We start from the raw sequence: 20,184 nt of genomic DNA, 5'->3' as shown, positions 1-20,184 counted from the left end.
GATTAATGTGACTCCTTGATTTCTGTTGCTTAGTCAATGTCTCACCCATGCTGCCACTGACACTTTTATTCCATAGGCTTCAATTTTGTTGGTTGAGATAGATTGCTGAATGGGGATGCAATAGACTACTTTGCAATTATTCACTGGAGTAGGGAGATAGATCAGCCATGATATAACTGAAAGGCAGAAGAAGTTTGTCTTCTTCCCGACGTTCCTAAACTTAGAACCCAAGAGATAAGCTCTCTAACTGCACACACTGAGTATGAACCAACGCTTAGTTCTGGAAGTGGGCAAGAATGATTTGCACTTTATACTGAAATAATATTCCTTTATATTGCAGTGCCTTGTAATGCAATCGAACAGCATTGAATTCCACTTTTATTTTAAATTAGGTCATGCATGCTCTTTCAAGCTTGGAAATTGCTTTTAGGTTTCAGCTGCAAAGACATTTTACATTTATTGACTTGGGTTAATGTTAATTAGATGAGTCATATTCCCTAAAGATTCTCTCCCTACTGGGTCTCAGATGGAGTTAGAGGTTAAGATCAACTCAAGAAACTTTAATTGGTTTCTTTCACTGAGGATAACAGGTGAGGGAGGGCTGGCGATCGCAGCTGGGGCTTCCCTGGTGCAGCTTAATGGAATGACTCAGAGGAAAATGGATTAGCAAAAAATTGGAGTGTGAGGGGTGTAAGGAAGGGGGTAAATGAAACTCCGTGATATGTGTCAGAAATACACTTAATTAATTTCAGGTTTCCAAATATAGCATTTGCTGATCTTCAAACACCTTAGCGTCAATAGAAAATGCACACAGATATATTGTTTATGCTGGTGCTTTTTACTCAAAAGCACCACAGTCAGCTCCACATAGACTCAAAGCTCATCATTTTATAGGATAAGTTTTACGATATAACATTAGAATTGCACCAAACCCCATCACCTTCCATCACCCTCCCCCAGTCCCATGCCCTCAAAGCATCACCTTTTCCCCTGACAATAATGACTCATGTGTGGTTCTACTGGGACTAACAGCCCTCGGGGATGTGATCTATACTAATCTGAGGCTGCAGCGTGAACTGCAGTGTGAGAGCTGCCATATTTCAGATGCATCTAGGAACCACATCACCAGAGCTATGTGGTCAGGTGGTAAAAGGTCCTATAAGTCTAGTCAAAGAACAGCAGTGAGTACTCCTGACAGCCTAATCAACATTCTCTCAAACCATGAAAAATGGATTAATTGATCACTGCTATTTCTGGGATCTTTCTATGTGCAGAAATAATTGTCAGATTAAAACAGTGGCTTCGTCTTAAGATAATTCATCGGGGGTGACATACTTTGGGAGTTTATGAGATTCAAAAGGCATTGTATAAATCAAAGGGGACACAAGAGACTGTGGTATTGGTATTGGTATTGGTTTATTAATGTCACTTGTACCAAGGTACAGTGAAAAGCTTGTCTTACAAACCGATCGTACAGGTCAATTCATTACACAGTGCAGTTCCATTGAGTCAGCACAGAGTACAGGTAAAAACAATAACAGTACAGAGTAAAGTGTCACAGCTACAGAGAAAGTGCAGTGCAATAAGGTGCGAGGTCACAACAAGGTAGATCGTGAGGTCATAGTCCATCTCATTGTATAAGGGAACTGTTCAATAGTCTTATCACAGTGGGGTAGAAGCTGTCCTTAAGTCTGGTGGTACATGCCTTCAGGCTCCTGTATCTTCTATTCAATGGAAGAGGAGAGAAGAGAGAATGTCACAGGTGGGTGTGGTCTTTGATTATGCTGGCTGCTTCACCAAGACAGCAAGAGGTAAAGACAGAGTCCAAGGAGGGGAGGCTGGTGTCTGTAATGCGCTGGGCTGTGTCCACAACTCTCTGCAGCTTCTTGCGGTCCTGGGCGGAGCAATCTGGAGCGGGTCAGGCAGCATCTGTCAGGGGGGAAGGAACTGTCGACATTTCAGGTCAAAACCCTTCATCAGTAGCAAAATGTCGACAACTCCTTTTCCCCCACAGATGCTGCTCGACCTGCTGAGTTCCTCCAGCAGATTGTTTGTTGTATAAATCAAAGTTATTTTCTTTTTTCTCCAAATAACCATCCTTTATGGATGAAGCTAATTGTTATTTGCAATTACAGTGTCGATTATACTGCAAAACATCCCAGGGTGCTGCACAGGAGCATGATTACACAACAGCTGTCACAGAAAAAGGCATCAGGACAGTGCTTTTGAGCACAGGATGAATCAAGTTGGATTTCCCCATGTTTTATGGGGGGGATTTTGCCATGATTGCCTTCAACAGCAGTAGATGCCCCAGTATACTTATCCACAATGATATCAATTAAATCTTGACTCACACCAAGGTGCTGTAAAGCCTTGCCCATTACTCTATGTCCTACAGAATCAGAGGCCTTCACCAAACCAATAAAAACAATAGTCTTTGAAATTCCTCTTTGCCCCCTTTAAATAAATGATTGAAAATGACAATATTTTGATTGCAACCTGGGGTCTTAATGATAAAACCCTTCTGCTTATCACAAATAAAAATCACCTCAATTAAACGTTTAACTAAAATATTAGCACATGCTCCTAAAACAATTGACCTAATTGTGATTGGTCATCAGTTGTCAATATTCTTCAGTAAAATCATGTTATCTGATTTGGGAATTAAAACTGTACTGCTGTTTTTAAGATTTGATGAAATTCTCCAACACTTTAATTATGTTTCTCCAACACTTTAATCATGAGTTTCACCTTGCAGAGTCGGGAGTTGGAGCCAGATTTGGAGTGGGATCTTTGAAAAGAGGTGAGTCTCTGTGCCTGTGCTTGTGAGTTTCACCTTGCAAGTCTGAATGAAGCACATTTGCAAATCATTTCCAGTTTATTGGCTTATTAACAGCGGCAAATAAAGGGAAGGCAGATATAAGCAGAGTGGCCAATTTGGGAGTGGCCAGTGTTAGAGTGGGGGAGCTGAGGCTTTGGCTCAAGAGGCTTCAGTGAGAAGAGGCAAAGGTCTTTGGTAAATTCCTTTCTTTCTTTCTTTGCTTTGGTGTTCCCTTTGGTGTCAGGACAGAGTAGTGAGAATGGCTCCAGGGTCAGTGGTGTGTTCAGCTTGTGAGATGTGGGAGTTCTGGGAGACATCCAGTCTCCCTGATAACTACATCTGCACGAGGTGCATCCAGCTGCAGCTCCTTACAGTGTGTTAGGAAACTGGAGCTGCAGCTGGATGACCTTTGGCTCCTACGGGAGAACGAGGAGTTCATAGATAAGAGCTACAGGGAGGCAGTCACTCCTAAGCTGCAGGAGGCAGGTAGCTGGGTGACTGTCAGGAAAAGGACGGAGAATAGGCAGGTAGTGCAGAGTACCCCTGTGGCCATTCCCCTCAACAGGTATACCGCTTTGGATACTGTTGGAGGGGATTACCTACCGGGGGAAAGCTGCAGTGACCAGGTGTCTGGCACTGAGCCACATCATGGGGTGCAGAAGGGAAGAGGGGAGAAGAGAAGGGAAGGGGGGAGAAGAGGAGAGTGGTAGTGATAGGGGATTCCATAGTAAGGGGGCAGACAGGAGATTCTGTGGATGTGAAAGAGACTCCCAGGTGGTATGTTGCCTCCTGGGTGCCAGGGTCAGGGACGTCTCGGATCAGGCCCACAGCATTCTGAAGGGGGAGGATGAACAGCCAGAGGTCGTGGTACATATTGGTACCAATGACATAGGTAGGAAAGGAGATGAGGTCCCGAAGAGGGAATATAGGGAGTTAGGTAGGAAGCTGAAAAGCAGAACCTCAAGGGTAGTAACCTCTGGATTGCTGCCTGTGCCAGGTGCCAGTGAGGGTAAGAAAAGGATGATTTTGTAGATGAATGCATGGCTGAGGAGTTGGTGCAGGGGACAGGGTTTCAGATTTGTTGATCTTTGGGATCTCTTCTGGAGAAAGTATGACCTGTACAAAAGGGACGGGTTACACCTGAACTGGAGGGGGACCAATATTCTTGCAGGCAGGTTTGCTAGAGCTGTTGGGGAGGGTTTAAATTAATTTGGCAGGGGGATGGGAACCAGAGTGATGTCAGCTATTTAGCGTAAATGTAGATGCAGAGTGTAGAAAGACTGTGAGAAAGGACAGGCAGTTGAAAGGGCAAAATTGCAGTCAGTTGGATGGGCTGAAGTGTATCTACTGCAAGAAGTATCAGGAACAAGGGTGATGAACTTGGAGCATAGGTAAGTACCTGGAACTAAGACGTGGTGACCATTACACAGACTCTCCTGTCGCAAGGGCAGGAATGGCTGCTGGATATTCTGGGGTTTAGATGTTTCAAAAGGGACAGGGACGGAGGTAAAAGAGGTGGGGGAGTGGCTTTGCTGATCGGGGACAGTGTCACAGCTGTAGAAAGGGTGTATGTCCTGGAGGGATCATCCACTGAGTCAGTGTGGGTGGAAGTCAGAAACAGGAAGGGAGTAATCACTCTTTTGGGAGTATTCTACAGACCCCCCAATAGCAGCTGAGGAGCATTTCGGGAGGCAGATTTTGGAGAGGTGCAAAAATAACAGGTTGTTGTCATAGGTGATTTCAACTTCCCTAATATTGATTGGCACCTCCTTCGTGTAAAGGGGATAGATGTGGTAGAGTTTGTTAGGTGTGTCCAGGAAGGATTCCTGACACAGTATGTGAACAGGCCGACTAGAGGAGAGGCCATACTGGACCTGGTACTAGGCAATGAGCCTGATCAGGTTTCAGATCTCTCAGTGGGAGAGCATTTTGGAGATAGTGACCATAACTCCTTGACCTTTACCATAGCCTTAGAGAGGGATAGGAGCAGACGATATGGGACAGTATTTAACTGGGGGAGGGGGAATTATGATGCTATTAGGCAGGATCTTGGGAGCGTAAACTGGGAACAGATGTTCTTGGAAGTGCACAATGGAAATGTGGAGGTCGTTTAGGGAGTACTTGCATGAGGTTTTGGATAGGTTTGTCCTATTGAGACAGGGTAAGGATGGTACAGTGAAGGAACCATGGTTGACAAGAGATGTAGAATATCTTGTTAAGAGGAAGAAAGAAGCTTACCTGAGGGTCAGAAAGCATGGATCAGACAGGGCTCTGGGGAGTTGCAAGGTAGCCAGGAGGGAGCTTAAGAACTGACTTAGGAGAGCTAGAAGGGGCATGAGAAGTTCTTAGCGAGTAGGATCAAGGAAACCCCAAGGCATTCTACACGTATGTGAAGAATAGGAGGATGACTAGAGTGAGGTTAGGACCGATTAGAGATAAAAGGAAACATGTGCCTGGAGTTGGAAGAGGTAGGGGAGGTCCTTAATGAATACTTTTCTTCAGTATTCACCAGAGAAGGAGACCTTGACATTTGTGAGGATGGCGAACAACAGGCTGATACGCTAGGGCATGTCGACATGAGGAAAGAGGATGTGCTGGAACTTTTGAAAAATATTAAGATAGGGAAGTCACCGGGGCCAGACGGGACATATCCAAGGTGGTTATGGGAAGTGAGGGAAGAGATTGCTGCACCTTTGGCGATGATCTTTGTGTCCTCACTGGCCACAGGAGTAGTGCCAGATGATTGGAGGGTGGCAAATGTTCCTTTAAGAGAAGGAGTAGGGATAACCCTGGGAATTACAGACCAGTGAGTCTTACTTCAGTGGTGGGCAAATTACTGGAGAAGATTCTTAGAGACAGGATTTATGGGCATTTGGAGAAGCATAGGCTGATTAGGGACAGTCAGAATCGCTTTGTGAGGGGTAGGTCATGCCTTATGAGCCTGATTTAATGGGCTCACCCAAGAAGACAGAAGGTGGTGGTTGATGGAGCGTATTCTGCCTGGAGGTCGGTGACCAGTGGTGTTCTGCAGGGATCTGTTCTGGGACCCCTGCTCTTTGTGATTTCTATAAATTACTTGGATGAGGATATGAAAGGGTGGGTTAGTGAGTTTGCTGATGATACAAAAGTTGGTGGTGTTGTGGATAGTGTAGAAGATTGCTGTAGATTACAACAGGATATTGATAGAATGCAGAGCTGGGCTGAGAAGTGGCAGATGGAGTTCAACCCAGAAAAGTATGAAGTGATACACTTCAGGAGATCGAATTTGAAGGCAGAATACAAGGTTAATGGCAGGACTCTTAGCAGTGTGGAGGAACAGAGGGATCTTTGGGTCCACGTCCATAAGATCCCTCAAGGTTGCCGTGCAGGTTGATAGGGTTGTTAAGAAGGTGTATGGTGTATTGGCCTTCATTAGTCAGGGTATTGAGTTCAAGAGCTGTGAGGTAATGTTGTAGCTCTATAGAACTCTGGTTAGACCACACTTGGAGTATTGTGTTCAGTTCTGGTTGCCTCATTATAGGAAGGATGTGGAAGCTTTAGAGAGCGTGCAGAGGAAATTTAACAGGATGCTGCCAGGATTGGAGAGCAGGACTTGAGGATAGGTTGAGCAAGCTAGGGCTTTTCTCTTTGGAGAGAAGGAGGATGAGAGGTGACTTGATAGAGGTGTACAAGATGATAAGAGGCATAGACTGGGTGGACAGTCAGAGACTTTTTCCTAGGGCGACAATGGCTAACACGAGGGGACATAATGTTAAAGTGATTGGAGGACGGTATAAGGGGGATGTCAGGGGTAAGTTTTATACACAGAGTGGTGGGTGCGTGGAATGCATTGCTGGCAGAGGTTTAGGGGGGCAGATACATTAGAGACATTTAAGAGACTCTTAGACACATGAATGATAGAGGAATGGGGAACTATGTGGGAGAACAGGGTTAGATAGATCTTAGAGTGGGATAAAATGTCGGCACAACATTGTGGGCTGAAGGGCCTGAACTGTGCTGTTATGTTCTATGTCCAATAATATAAACTATTATTCTCATAAAATTTTGCATAAAAGGCACTGTAATCTGAAAAATATTATAGATTTCTGACCACATGATGTTAGCATTGACATTGCCAGTTTTGTGCTATGCTTGTAAATAATGAATGAACAAACTTTACTGATGCTCCACTGTTTATAATTTTCAAAGATTCTCTTAATCTGAACCCAGGCCACTTTTATGTGGTCTTCAAAAGGACGTATTCATTGGGACAGTTCATTTGCATTGAAAAAATAAATTCCTTTCCACTAAACCCAAAATATCCATCTGATGTAAAGTCAATAAGCTGGAACATTAACACTGTTTCTCTCTCCATAGAAGTTGTCTGCCCTGCTGAGTATTTCCAGTATTTCCTGTTTTTATTCCATAACCTTCAACATTCTTCATTGAGAATTATTCCACCGGAATCATCTGAGCTAAGTTGTTTCTAAAACTTAATACACACAAGGGCAGAGTTACTGCTTTGTTTCTTTGCTCATAATCACCATTCTGGGCTTATCTGAATTGATTTTCTGGGCTCAGTTACTGCTCAACATCCTTTGTCCATCATCTGTGAACCAATATCATTAGGCAGCATTTTAGAAAATGCAATGATCTTTCAAATTTGCTTTTAAAAAGTGTTCCTTAAAAATAGTAAGCAGTGCAGGCTGATTACTACAAATGAATATGGGTTTATCACATAAAATAGCCAACTTTACTCGTGTCCGCCATCAGCCGGTGATTTTAAACAATCGGAATAACCTTGGAAAGCTAAAGAACCAGTTTCTAGTTATTGTTGTGCAGTTGTCACTAAATGTGTTCATTTTGGACCATTCAGAATGCGCCCATTATTGACCTAACTCCTGTAAATAACACTTTAGTTCTTCTCAAGGGTGCACAAATGGGCACAATTAGTGGTAACCTGACACAGTGATTGCTTTGAATTGGGGACTTGACCAGTTTTGTGGAAGGGACCCTATTCCAAGGCGGTGTCTTTGGAATCAGAAGAGGATGTGGTCTAGATTGAAATTCCAGGATCTTTTGCAAATTTTGAACAAATTGTGGTTAAACCAGCTTCACAAGCTCTGATGCACAGACTGCTTCTCTCAGATTCCATACAGGCTCAGTTTCAAAAACATTTCCTGGCTGTCTTAATTATTGTTGTAAATTGTTGCAACATTGAGAATTTACATGGAAGATTATTAATGTCTATCTAACCCAAGCGGGCAGGAACTAACAGTACATGTTTTGCACTATTGTTATATTTCAACTTGGATTTTCAAGTCACGGGCATCTTTCTTAAGGGTTGGAAGTGATTCTTAAACATTTGAAACCTCTTGTATACAAAAGGGTTGACAAGTATGGAAGAACGCATCACAGATGCAGGTGAATGCAAAGCAGGAAGCTTCCACTAAATGGCTTTAGTAACAATTGGGTGAATATATTGATGTACAGCAGACTCACTGACCCTAACATGAATCATTAGGAAGGCTAAATGTCTTTTCACTGCATCTGATGAAACTAAGTATCCAACTGGCAGCAATTTCATATCCCTTTGGAACTTCTGGGCAGTTTGTTGTGACCCTGGTTCTGCTTCATGTTTGGTCTACCACTAACTGTGGAATCCCTCTGTACCAGCATCAGAAGGTGCTTTCTGAGCATGTTTGGCAACAAGGATATTTAGTTCCTCTTGATAACTTTCTCCCACAGCTGTTGATCTGCACAGGCTGGGTATAGCAAAAGCTGACTTGTGCAGGCAAGATTCAACGCAGGTGACAGCTGGAATGTGGCATGGTTTACATTTTCCGCTGGTGACTGTTCGCTCTGGGCTGTGTCTCCACTCCCCATCGAACAGTTGCCAATGCTAGTTGAATGTAGCCCTGGAAGTTTCTTCACGCAACCTCTTACATTCTACTGCCCTGCCCAGTATAACAGCTTTCTTTCCCAACTTCATCTAATTACTAAAGTGTTCAATGAAAATTAAAAAAAAACACAGCATTCCTTTAAGGTCAAAGTGATTCTCACCTGGTATGCATGCAGCAGAACCCAGGAGATTAATTCAGTAGGAAACTGCTTGGGGATAGTGGAAGTGCCAGTACAATGGGAATGCCATCTCAAACAAAACTGGAATCAACCTTGATCGGTGGGAACATTTTTGCCTCTGAGTCCAACGTGAGGCCCAGTCCCAAGCCATTAGTCTAAAATCTAGACTGCTGTTTCCTGTCCTAGAGTGAGAGAAGGTTGTACTGTAGATAGAACTGTGACAAAAACATCATTTCAAACAGCAAGACAAGTGTCTGCAAGGCACAGAGCTTCTTTTGTCATATTCCCTTACCATATGCCATTCGGCCCATTGAGTTCATGCGAGTCCTCAGAGCAACATCCATCCCATTCCCCTGTGACCTCCTCTCCCTCACATGCCTATCAACCCTCCCCGATTCTCCTCCCACCCACTCACACCGGGAGTACTTTACAGCAGTCAATTAACCCACTGATCAGTGTGTCTTTGGGATGTGGGGCAGAACTGGGAGTACCCGGGGATGATACCCATGCGGTTATAGGGAGCATGTGCAAACTCTACATAGACAGCAACCAAGGTCAGGGTTGGACCTGGGTCACCAAAGCTGTGAGGCAGTGGCTTGTACCATTGTGCCACCCTGAACAATCAATGATAATATACACAGAAAGGATGAAAGAGGGTAACATCTTTGAAAAAGCTTGATGACTTATATTTGACCGTGCTTGTGAGAACATTAATGTTTGTGGGGCGTTGTGCTGCAGAATATAATGTGAAACTATTTGCCATTTCTGCTTCAGTTCTGCTGCATTCCTTCAACTGACATGTCAAATACCAGAGGACATAGCTTTAAGGTTAAAGGAGGAGACTTGAAAGGAAATGTGTGGGTTATGTTTCTTTTACACAGAGTGGTAGGTGCCTGGAGTGCTCTACCAGGGGTGGTGGTGGAAGTAGACACGATCCTGGCATTTAATAGGCTTTTAGACAGGCACATGAATGTGCAGGAAACAGGGATATGTACCAAGTGCAGGCAGATAGGTTTAGCTTAATTTGGCATCATGGTCGGCACAGACAACATGGGCCGAATGGCCTGTTCCTGTGCTATACTGTTCTATGTTCTATGACACTTCTGAGTTAGCCTTACACTACTAGTAGGACAACCCACAAATCCATTATTGTAGAGATAGTCAGAGGCCACCTACTAAAGCAGAGCACAATTAACAGAGGCAACATGGAATTATGAAAATCTAATCCTTGTTTGACAAGACTGTACAGAGCTTTTTGAGGTTAAAAGTAGGTTAGATAATGAGAAATCAGCATAATTTGGAGTTTCAAAGATGGTTCAATATGAAGCAGGGCAAGAGGAACACAAGAATCGGGCTCAACGGACAAAAGGGATTGGTGTCAATAGAAATGACTTCCAGAAGTGGAGCAGAATGCACAAGGACAACTGCATTGTCCATGATGGAGTTCGGATTCCCACCCCTGTTGGTCTTCCTACCAAAGAAAAGCTATGGTCTCAAATGTGGAAAGAGTGTGACAAAAATTTTGGTTGCTGGGAATAGGATTGTCTTAAAGGAGAAGTTGGACTTTATTCCTTTGGGTTTAGAAAACTCCACTGTGACCTTATTGGAAATATGACATACTTAAAGTGTTTGACTGGGCGAATATTGGGAGGATGTTTCCCCTTGCTCTGGATTTGAGCAATGGGTTACAAGCTCAATAAACGAGCTGAAAACTGAGATGAGGAGACATTTCCAAAGCTCTGTGATTTTTTTTTTCTTGGAGATCTTCATGGTTGTCGAGCAGATTTAAGAGGGAGGTCCATAGGAAAATCAAGGGATATGGTAATAGTGCAAAATATTGTTAAATGTCAGGGCAGGTGAAAAGGTCCAGTGGTCCATCCTATTATATTCTTACCCAAATGGAGAAACCAAACTCAATAGTCACTCTCATACAGTAATACTAGATATATACTTGATTAAAAAAAGAGAAATTTGCAGATCCAGAAGGAAAGATTAAGAGAGCAGACTAATAGGACAGCTCTTTCCAAGAGCTGGTGCAGGCATAATGGGCCAGTCTCCTTCAATGGTGTGGGATTCCATTCTATAACATTTCACCCCTCATTGGCTTTCACAGAGAAGCTTGTATACTGACTCCTTGCAGCTGGAGAACAGTCCAACTCCTGCGGCAGTTGCTGAGGTAAGTCGATGGGAGCAGTGATACTGAGGCAACTTTTAATGGCTTTGTTATTTCAGGCCTTTAAATAATATCACAATTAATTCTACTCTACCCCCTAAAAATAGCCACCACCAAGCTTGCTTGTGATATTAAAATTATTCTCACCACAGAGATAATGCAGGCTCAATCTATTTCTTGGCTGATGATAGGAATTCTATTTTACCATTATATCACTTAAATTTTCAAACTGCAAGCCTCTTAATCCTTGGGTTATTTTCTGAATTATATCTCCCTCTCCTGGTGCTTTACAGAATTGCAGATCTGCTGTGCACTTCTGTTATACTGTTAATAGATTCATTAGTAATCTGCATAAAATAATTTCTATGTACAAGAAAATAAATAGAGGCAAAATTAGATCATATGGCCCCTCAAACCTCGCCGGTCAATAAGATCATGCCGCAAATCCACTTTGTCTCCCGATCCCAATATCCTCTGATTTCAATACCAATACCAACTTCTGCTGTTGTCCGAGGACCTACCAATCTCATCCTTGAATGCATTCAATGACCGAGTATCCACAGTCCTTTGAAGAAGAGAATTCCAAATATTCACAATCCTTCGCTTAAAGTAAAATTCTCCTCATCTCATTGCAAAATGACAGACCCCTTATTTTGAGATAATGCCCCCTAATTCTAGACTTTCCAGTCTCTTAGTCCTGTCTTATATTATCTCAATGGGATCATCTCTTAGTATTCAACATATTCCATATCAATTGACATTCTTACTCAGCCAATTCTATGACTGTCTATAACTCAAGCCATTTTTCTTGCCTTATTATTGCATGAGGTATGGAGTATAAATGTAGAGAAGTTTGATGCAACTTTACAGAACACTGGCGAGACTACGCCTGGAGTATTACCCTACATATTTAAGAAGACAGTGCAGAGGAAGTTCATTAGGGTAACTCCACTAGGGTTACTCCATATAAGGAAAGGTTAAACATGTTGGAATATAGAAGAGTGAAAGATGTTCTCATTGAAACGTAAGGTTTTGAGAGGGATTGACAAGAGGATGCTGAGGCGATGTTTCCCCCTAATAGGAGCCCAGATAAGATTTCTTTATTAGTCACATGTACACCGAAACACACAGGGAAATGCATCTTTTGCGTAGAGTGTTCTGGGGGGCAGCCCGCAAGTGTCGCCACACTTCCGGCGCCAACATAGTGTGCCCACAGCTTCTAACCTGTATGTCTTTGGAATGTGGGAGGAAGCCTGGGGAGAACATACAAACTCCTTACAGTCAGTGGCTGGGATTGAACCCGGGTCGCTGGCACTGTAATAGCGTTACACTAACTGCTACACTACCGTGCCTGCATAGTTTAAGTAAAAGGGGTTGCTCATTTCAGGTGGAGATGAGGATGAATTTCTTCTCTCAGAGCCGTGAACCTTCGGAATTGAGCTGTGGAGGAGATTCATTTAATATATTTAAGGCTATAATTCTACAAGAGGGTGAAAGGGGAGGAGGAGACACTAGATAGGATGAGCCATGATTTTATTGAATGGTGGAGCAGATTCAAGAGGCTGACTGGCTTATGTCTGTCCCTGTTTCTTGTATTTTGTTCCTATTATTCCACAAAACATTTTTCTGAAATGGTGATTATTGGTTTAGTGTTGTCTTTTTATTCCTTTTGTCCTTTAAGCTCACTGTCCCGCTGTGCCATCTCATGCCAGTGACCTTCTCACAGCCTTACCTGAATGAGTAATTATATATGCAGTAGAGAACTTAAAAGACAAGAGACAAAATAAACCTAACTCACTAATTTCCTTTCCATGAGAACTATTTTAAAGAATAATAATAATCAATACAATTGATTGTGCATCAAGGGTGAATCTTTATTTATTCATGGGATGGTGGGTGTATTCTGGAAAGGTCAGTATTTAATGATAATCCCTCATTGCTTTTCAAAAGGCAGTAGTGAATCAGTTTCTTTGAACCTTTGCAGTTCACCTGATGAAAATGATTCTAGCAGAGCCATGAGGGAGTGAATTCCAGATTTGAGACCCAGGAATGTGTGGTGTGTAACTTGGAGAGGACGTGGAATCGGTGACAGTCCCATTCGTTGTCCTTGTCCTTGTTCCAAGTGTTAAAGGTCAGTGGTTCAGGAGGTGCTGCAGTAAACCTTATTGCTGGGACAAACTAAAAGAACAGTGCTGCAATGACTGAGGAAGTAAATGCATTAGGGGTGCCATTCAAGTAGACTGCTGTTCCTTGGATAGTGTTCCAATTCTTAAGTGTTGTTTGATGTGCACTAGTACAGGAGAGGCTATTCCATCAAATTCCTCACATGTGCCTTGAGTGGTGAAAAAGTTTTGGGAAGTCATGAAGTGTGTCACTTGGCACAGTAACTTGTTCGTGTTGCCATATTATTAACATGGTCCAGTTTCTAGTCAATGGTAACCCACAGGATGTCGTTGATAGAAGATCAACAAATTCAAGTTGAAGGGGAGACACAAGAGACTGCAGATGCTGGAACCTGGAACATCAAACAATCTGATGGAAGAACTCAGCGGGTCAAGCAGCAGATGTGGGCAGAAAGGAATTGTCGACATTTTGGGTTGAAACCCTGCATCAGGAAATGTTGACAATTCCTTTCCTCCCACAGATGCTGCTTGACCCGCTGAGTTCTTCTAGCTGATTGTCTGTTGCTCAAGACGAATGGGAAATGGTTAGGCACTCTCTTGCGGCAATGGTGATTGTGGTATATCTTTGAGCATAGACACGTTGTTCTCTCTGTATCCATGTATGTGTTCCTATTGTGATCAGGATTTGACAAACTTTGTGGTGTGTTTGCTTTGTAACAATGCAAATTTGTCACAGTCACAATGGAAAATTCTGTCTGTACCAACAGCTTAAAGATTTAACATGCAAATAGTTTAATTGTGCTGCTTTAGAAATAAGCCATTACCTATTAATATTTACTCTGTGCTTTGCTGCTTTCGTGAAGATATTATTGTCATTGCCAGACATTAGTGTGCATGAACATTTATCAGTCCAGGCCTTGATGTTCAAGTCTTGCTGCATGCTGTAAAGAATTGCTTCACTATCTGATCAACTGTGAACCTTGTGCATTCATCAGCAAACATCACTGACCTTCTTCCTCCTTCTTCAACTTCTGACCTTACAATATGGATAGATTATTGACGAAACAGCAAGAGGTGTCCAGCTCTAGGGCACTGCCCTGAGGAATCCCTGAAAATGCTGCAAACACTCAGCAAGTCAGGCAGCATCTGTGGAAAGAGAAACAGAGTTAACATTTCATCGGAACTAAACTCTAAACCTCCTATGTCTTACCTTAAAATTATTCCCTTTGGTTTTGGACTCCTCTCATAATTTTCTATACTTCAAGCAGATACCCCCAAGCTTTCTCTGCTCCAAGGTAAACAAACCCAGCCTATCCATTGTCGCATTCTAACTGAAGTGTTCCATCCCTGGAAACACTCTGGTGAACCTTCTCTGCATTTTTCCTATAGTGTGGCAAACAGAACTGCACACAATATTCCAGCAGTGGCCTAACCAATCTTTTATCACCTTGTACCATGACTTCCCTGCTCTTATTTTCTGTGCCCTGGTTAATGAAGATAAATATTCCCTATGCCGCCTTAGTCGTTTTATTTACCTGTGCTGCCACCTTCAGGGATCTTTGGACAAGTAAACCGATGTCTCTGTTTCTTAATAGTCACCAGGGCCTTACCATTATTTTGTATGCCCTAGCTTCATTAGCCTTCTCATAATACACCAATCTACAAAGTTTTGAGTCACTCAGAATTTACATGGTAGCGTAGCGGTTAGCGGAACGCTATTACAGCGCCAGCGACCCAGGTTCAATTCTGGCCGCTGTCTGTAAGGAGTTTGTACGTTCTCCCCTTGTGTCTGCATGGGTTTCCCTCAGGTGCTCCGGTTTCCTCCCACATTCCAAAGACGTACGGGTTAGAAAGTTGTGGGCATGCTATGTTGGCACTGGAAGCGTGGTGACACTTGCGGGCTGCCCCCAGAACACTTTACGCAAAAAAGATGCACTTCACTGTGTGTTTCGATGTACATGTACATCTTAAAATCCAAATTGTTAATGCATATAACAAACAGTAGAGATCCTAGCACCAATCCCTGCAGTATATCACTAGTCACAGGCTACCAGTCTCAAACAGCCCTCCACCATCACCTCTTCCTCCTATTACCAAGCCACTTTGGGATCCATTATTCAGAAGTCTGCAGTTTTAAGGGTTGAGTCTCTCTTCAGTGCTAATAAGCCTGCATGTGTCAACATGTTGCACATAAAAGACTCATCATATTGGGAAACAAGGAAAGAGAGCACAATTACACTTCTGCATATCATTCTAACTTGAGTTATTGTTCTTCAAACATTTCATGTCTGGTTACCGCAGAGGAAGTGAAAATGTAAAAACCACAATAATTTGCTTTGGTGCACATCAACAAGCAGTGTTCTGAAATCATAATCTTCTTTACACAGAAGCAAGGATATGGGAAAGGAACAGATAAGTAGAGGCAGTAATCTCACTAGGTGGATTGTGAAAATTACACCAGTCTATTCTAAATAAAACGTCTCTTTTTAAGAGATTCTTCAAAACTACTCCACCTTTAAAGAAAACCACAACCACATTTAGTAGTGGAAATTTGTCACTGTGACAGATCTTTGATACTTATTTTGTTAGTAATTCTTAAAATTATTACCTTTCTTTGAAGAACTGCTATGTAAAATGCAAACACATTTCTTACCACCTCTCCCCTTCCTGAACGAATGGCGCAATTGGGTGGTGAAGTTCAATGCTCAGAGTGCTAGAGACACATTTCTGGGATAGGACTCTTAATTCCACTGGCATTGGTTGAGCACACTCCAATATGACATTTTGAACAGAAATATTGGTGCAAGTGAACGTGTTCAGGAGGGTGGGTTTGGAGATGTATGGTACAGTCGTTAACAAGCAGGCATGACGGGAACGTTTCAGCAGCAATAACGGATTGGGTGCAGTTCTGGTCACCTAACTATAGAAAGGATATCAGTAAGAGTGAGAGAGTGCAGAGAAGATTTACTAGAATGTTGTCGGGTCTTCAGGAGTTGAGTTACAGGGAAAGGTTGAACAGGTTAGGACTTCATTATTTGGAGCATAGAAGAATGAGGGGAGATTTGATAGATGTTTACAAAAGTATGAGGGGTATAGACAGAGTTAATGTGAGTAGGCTCTTTCCACCTAGATTAGGAGAGATAAGTACAAGAGACATGGCTTTAGGGTGAAAGGGGAAAGGTTTAGGGGGAACATTAGGGGGAACTTCTTCACTCAGAGTGGTGGGAGTGTGGAACAAGCTGCCATCTGACATGGTAAATACAGGCTCACTCTTAAGTTTTAAGAATAAATTGGACAGATACATGGATGGAAGAGGTCTGGAGGGTTATGGACTGGGTGCAGGTCAATGGCACTAGCGGAATAAAATTTCGGCACAGACTAGAAGGGCCGAATGGCCTGTTTTCTGTGCTGTAGTGTTCTATGGTTCTATGGGTGCAATGTTACTTAAGGGAGTAAATGGCTCATCTCCAGATCTATAGCACTTAAGTAATATCTATAATTGCAGGGGTAGCGATAATGCCCAAAGAAATGAACAGGAAACTTGAAGGCAGGAAAGGTCAGCACACGAACTGAGCTTCAGGTGTATTGAATGGAATGAGCAAAGAAGAGACAGAAATCTCAGAAGTGCAGGTTAATACTGTAGAAAGTTCAATGAACCTGTTGTTGAGGAAAAGCAACAGACCAATTTTCTTTGTACTTCAGGCTCATGTGGAGTGCAGGACAGTGTGATAGGAGCAACACAAGACATCTCTACGACTGAGACCACAGCCTAGATGACATGCTCACTAAATAGCATACAGTAGACACAACAAAGTGATCCCACAGCCAGCAGATCAGGTCAAAGTTCTGTTGTTGTGAATGATGATGGGCAATTAAACAGCTAACAGGAAAGGAAAAGAATGCAAGAACATCCCTATCCTAAGTGATGGCAAGGCCCTGCACATGAATTCCAAAGGCAAAGATGAAGTATTTGCACTAACTGTTTTTAAATAAGGTCAAATGCCTATTCAAGGGCTCCAACAATGGAATCGAGCAGCATAAGGTCCACATTTGCCATGGCAAGATGCAAGACCAGTATAGTTATGATCTCAACCGATGCCCTGTGCTCTGAAGATCCAAACAGAAGAAGAACTAAGGAAGCTGGGGCATGATGGAGTGGGGTGACTGGGTGACACCAATAGTCATGGTTCGTATGTTCAACGAGATAGTCCAAATCTATGGTCAGTCTAAACAGAGGAGTGGAGGACAAACAATATCTCCAACCTATGTTCCCCGATTTGTTTACTGAAACAGATCCAGTGCTGGCAAGGACAAAGTCTTCTAGTAGTTTTGATTCATCCCATGTGTATACCCTGCTCAATGTGGACCAAATGAGGCAAAGCTAAATGACAATAAATACTCATTAAAGCTTGAGGGCATACAGAAAATTACCAAACCAGGGAAAATCAGCTCCTAATATCTCATTTGGTCCACATTGAGCAGGGCATATACATGGGATGAATCAAAACTACTAAAAGAGCTGATACTACAAGACACACCTCTTTGTTTCTGTAACAAGTCAATACTTTGCCACAGCAAATGAGGCAGATATTCCATAGGCACAATGTCAAATTGAAACTGAAAAAGTGTTTTCCTGCAAACAGAGGTCATGAATTTAGGTCTAAAGTTGGATGAGAATGGATTGCAGCCTGTCAGAAAGAAGGCAGCGGTAAGTACTAAATCCCACAGACTTAAAGATATCTTAGAACCTAGGTCCTTCCTTGGAATACAACAACATAATGCCAGGTCCCTGCCACACATCAGTACCTCTCCATTCATTACTGAGAATAGATGAACCCTAATGTTGTAAAGAAGATCAATGGAAGGCATGTTATAGGTGTAAGGTGAGACTTGGTGGCAAGTCATTCTTGGTACACTATGACGCAGGAAGGTCACTTAGAATTTCCTGCAATGCATCCAGTTATGATGTTGTAACTGTCACCATTCAGGCATTGAGTAACCTATGTCATTTCCTCATACGTTGACGAAAATGTGAAGAATTAAGATTGAAAAGGAGAGATCAGCTGTCATTTTCAGCATTACTCATTTTTGAAATTTCCTATTAGGCCAGCCTTTCACACTTGTAACAGATCATAAGCACTTGCTGGGCAATTTTTGGTCAAGGTGAGCCTTGGCAGCATTGCGACTGCAAAGGTGGACTCTGTTACTCCGTCCATATGGTTATAATATTGAGCACCACAACTCAAAGTAGATTGCCGTTGCAGATGGCCTTTCAAGGCACCCAAACCAGGAGGCCACGAGGAATTTTGAAAGAAGCAGTCTTCATGCTATAAACTGATATTGTTCATTTCCCAATCATACCTGAAGAAATTTTTCCTAGGGAAAAGGGAACCAAGAACTAGAAGGCATAGTTTTCAGATGAGAGGGGAAGGATTCAAAAGGGACCCGACGGGCAACTTCTTCACACAGAGGGTGGTGCGTATGTGGAATGAGCTGCCAGAGAAAGTAGTTGAGGCACTATCATGGAGACATAAGAGAATGCAGATGCTGGAATCTGGAGCAACACACAGAGCGATGGAGGAACTCAGTGGGTCAGGCAGCATCTATAGTTCGGATGTTTTGATATTAACATCACTGCCCCGAGCAAGATATGATGGGCAGGACGTGGTCAACTCAAAGAACAAGGTGGTGGGTACACCTTCTGGAAGGGCAAATCAGAAGACAAACTGTCTTCATGAAGTGAACTTTGTCATTAAGAGTTAGCTAGTCTGGCACCTGGTGACTCCCCATGAAATAAGTGAACGTCTCTTGCTCCTCTGGCTCACTCTAATGCACAATTCACATGTTATGGTCATCAGTGCATGCACTCCAATCCTGTAAGTGACCAAGGAGGCCTTTTACTCAGACCTTGCAAAACCCTGCCCACATTCAAAGAATCACGAAGAAGGCACGCCAGCGGCTCTACTTCGTTAGGAGTTTGAGGAGATTTGGTATGTCACCAAAGATTATTGCAAATTTCTACAGATGTACAGTGGAGAGCATTCTGACTGGTTGCATCACCGCCTGGTATGAAGGCTCCAATGTGCAGGATCGCAAGAGGCTGCAGAGGTTTGTAGACTCAGCCAGCTCCATCACGGGCACAACCCTCCCCACCATCGGGGATATCTTCAAGAGGCGGTGCTTCAAGAAGGTGGCATCCATCATTAAGGACCCTCACCATCTGGGACATGCCCCCTTCTCATTACTACCATCGAGGAGGTACAGGAGCCTGAAGACCCACACTCAAAGATTCAGGAGCAGCTACTTCCTCTCTGTCATCAGATTTCTGAACCATCAATGAATCCATGAATATTACCTCATTGCACTATTTATGTTGTAATTTATAGTTTTTTATGCCTTTGCACTGTACTGCTGCCACAAAACAACGAATTTCATGTCATATAAGACAGTGGTAATAAACCTGATTCTGATTCTGATCCCAGAGGGAGACAAACCGATCCACCTGGGAGACTTCAATGCTAGAGTCAGAAAAGTTGCAACCCTCTGGCAAGGCATGATTGGCAGGAGGGAGTAGGGAAGGGTTTACCCCACTAGAGTCGTCCTCCTGACAAAATACTTGGAGCACAGTCTTATCATAACCAATAACCAGTTTTGCCAGAGAGAAAAGCAGAAGATCAAAACTTGGAGCTTGTCCTCCAAATATGCACAAATACAAGTGTTGTTTGGATACTACAGCTTGACTACTGACGTTGGGGCGACCTTGGTTCTGCAGAAGAGGCAAAGTAGATTGAATAGTTTCTCATTCATCTGGTGGACTTTCACTCCAGCAGGAAGCGAGATGGAGGTGAGGTTCAACATCGGCATGAGAAGGAATGAGAAAAGAGTTGCGTAATGACAGACCATTTTTTTAGCACGTCTGCAACCCCCTTGATCCTGACACCTGTTAGATTATGTCATTGTCTGAATGAAAAACTGCAAGAATGTCAACACCTCTTGCACCATGACCA

Source organism: Pristis pectinata, chromosome 12, assembly GCF_009764475.1.
Source record: "Pristis pectinata isolate sPriPec2 chromosome 12, sPriPec2.1.pri, whole genome shotgun sequence".
NCBI classification, from domain to species: domain Eukaryota; kingdom Metazoa; phylum Chordata; class Chondrichthyes; order Rhinopristiformes; family Pristidae; genus Pristis; species Pristis pectinata.
Note: the sequence above shows the minus strand (reverse complement) of the source record.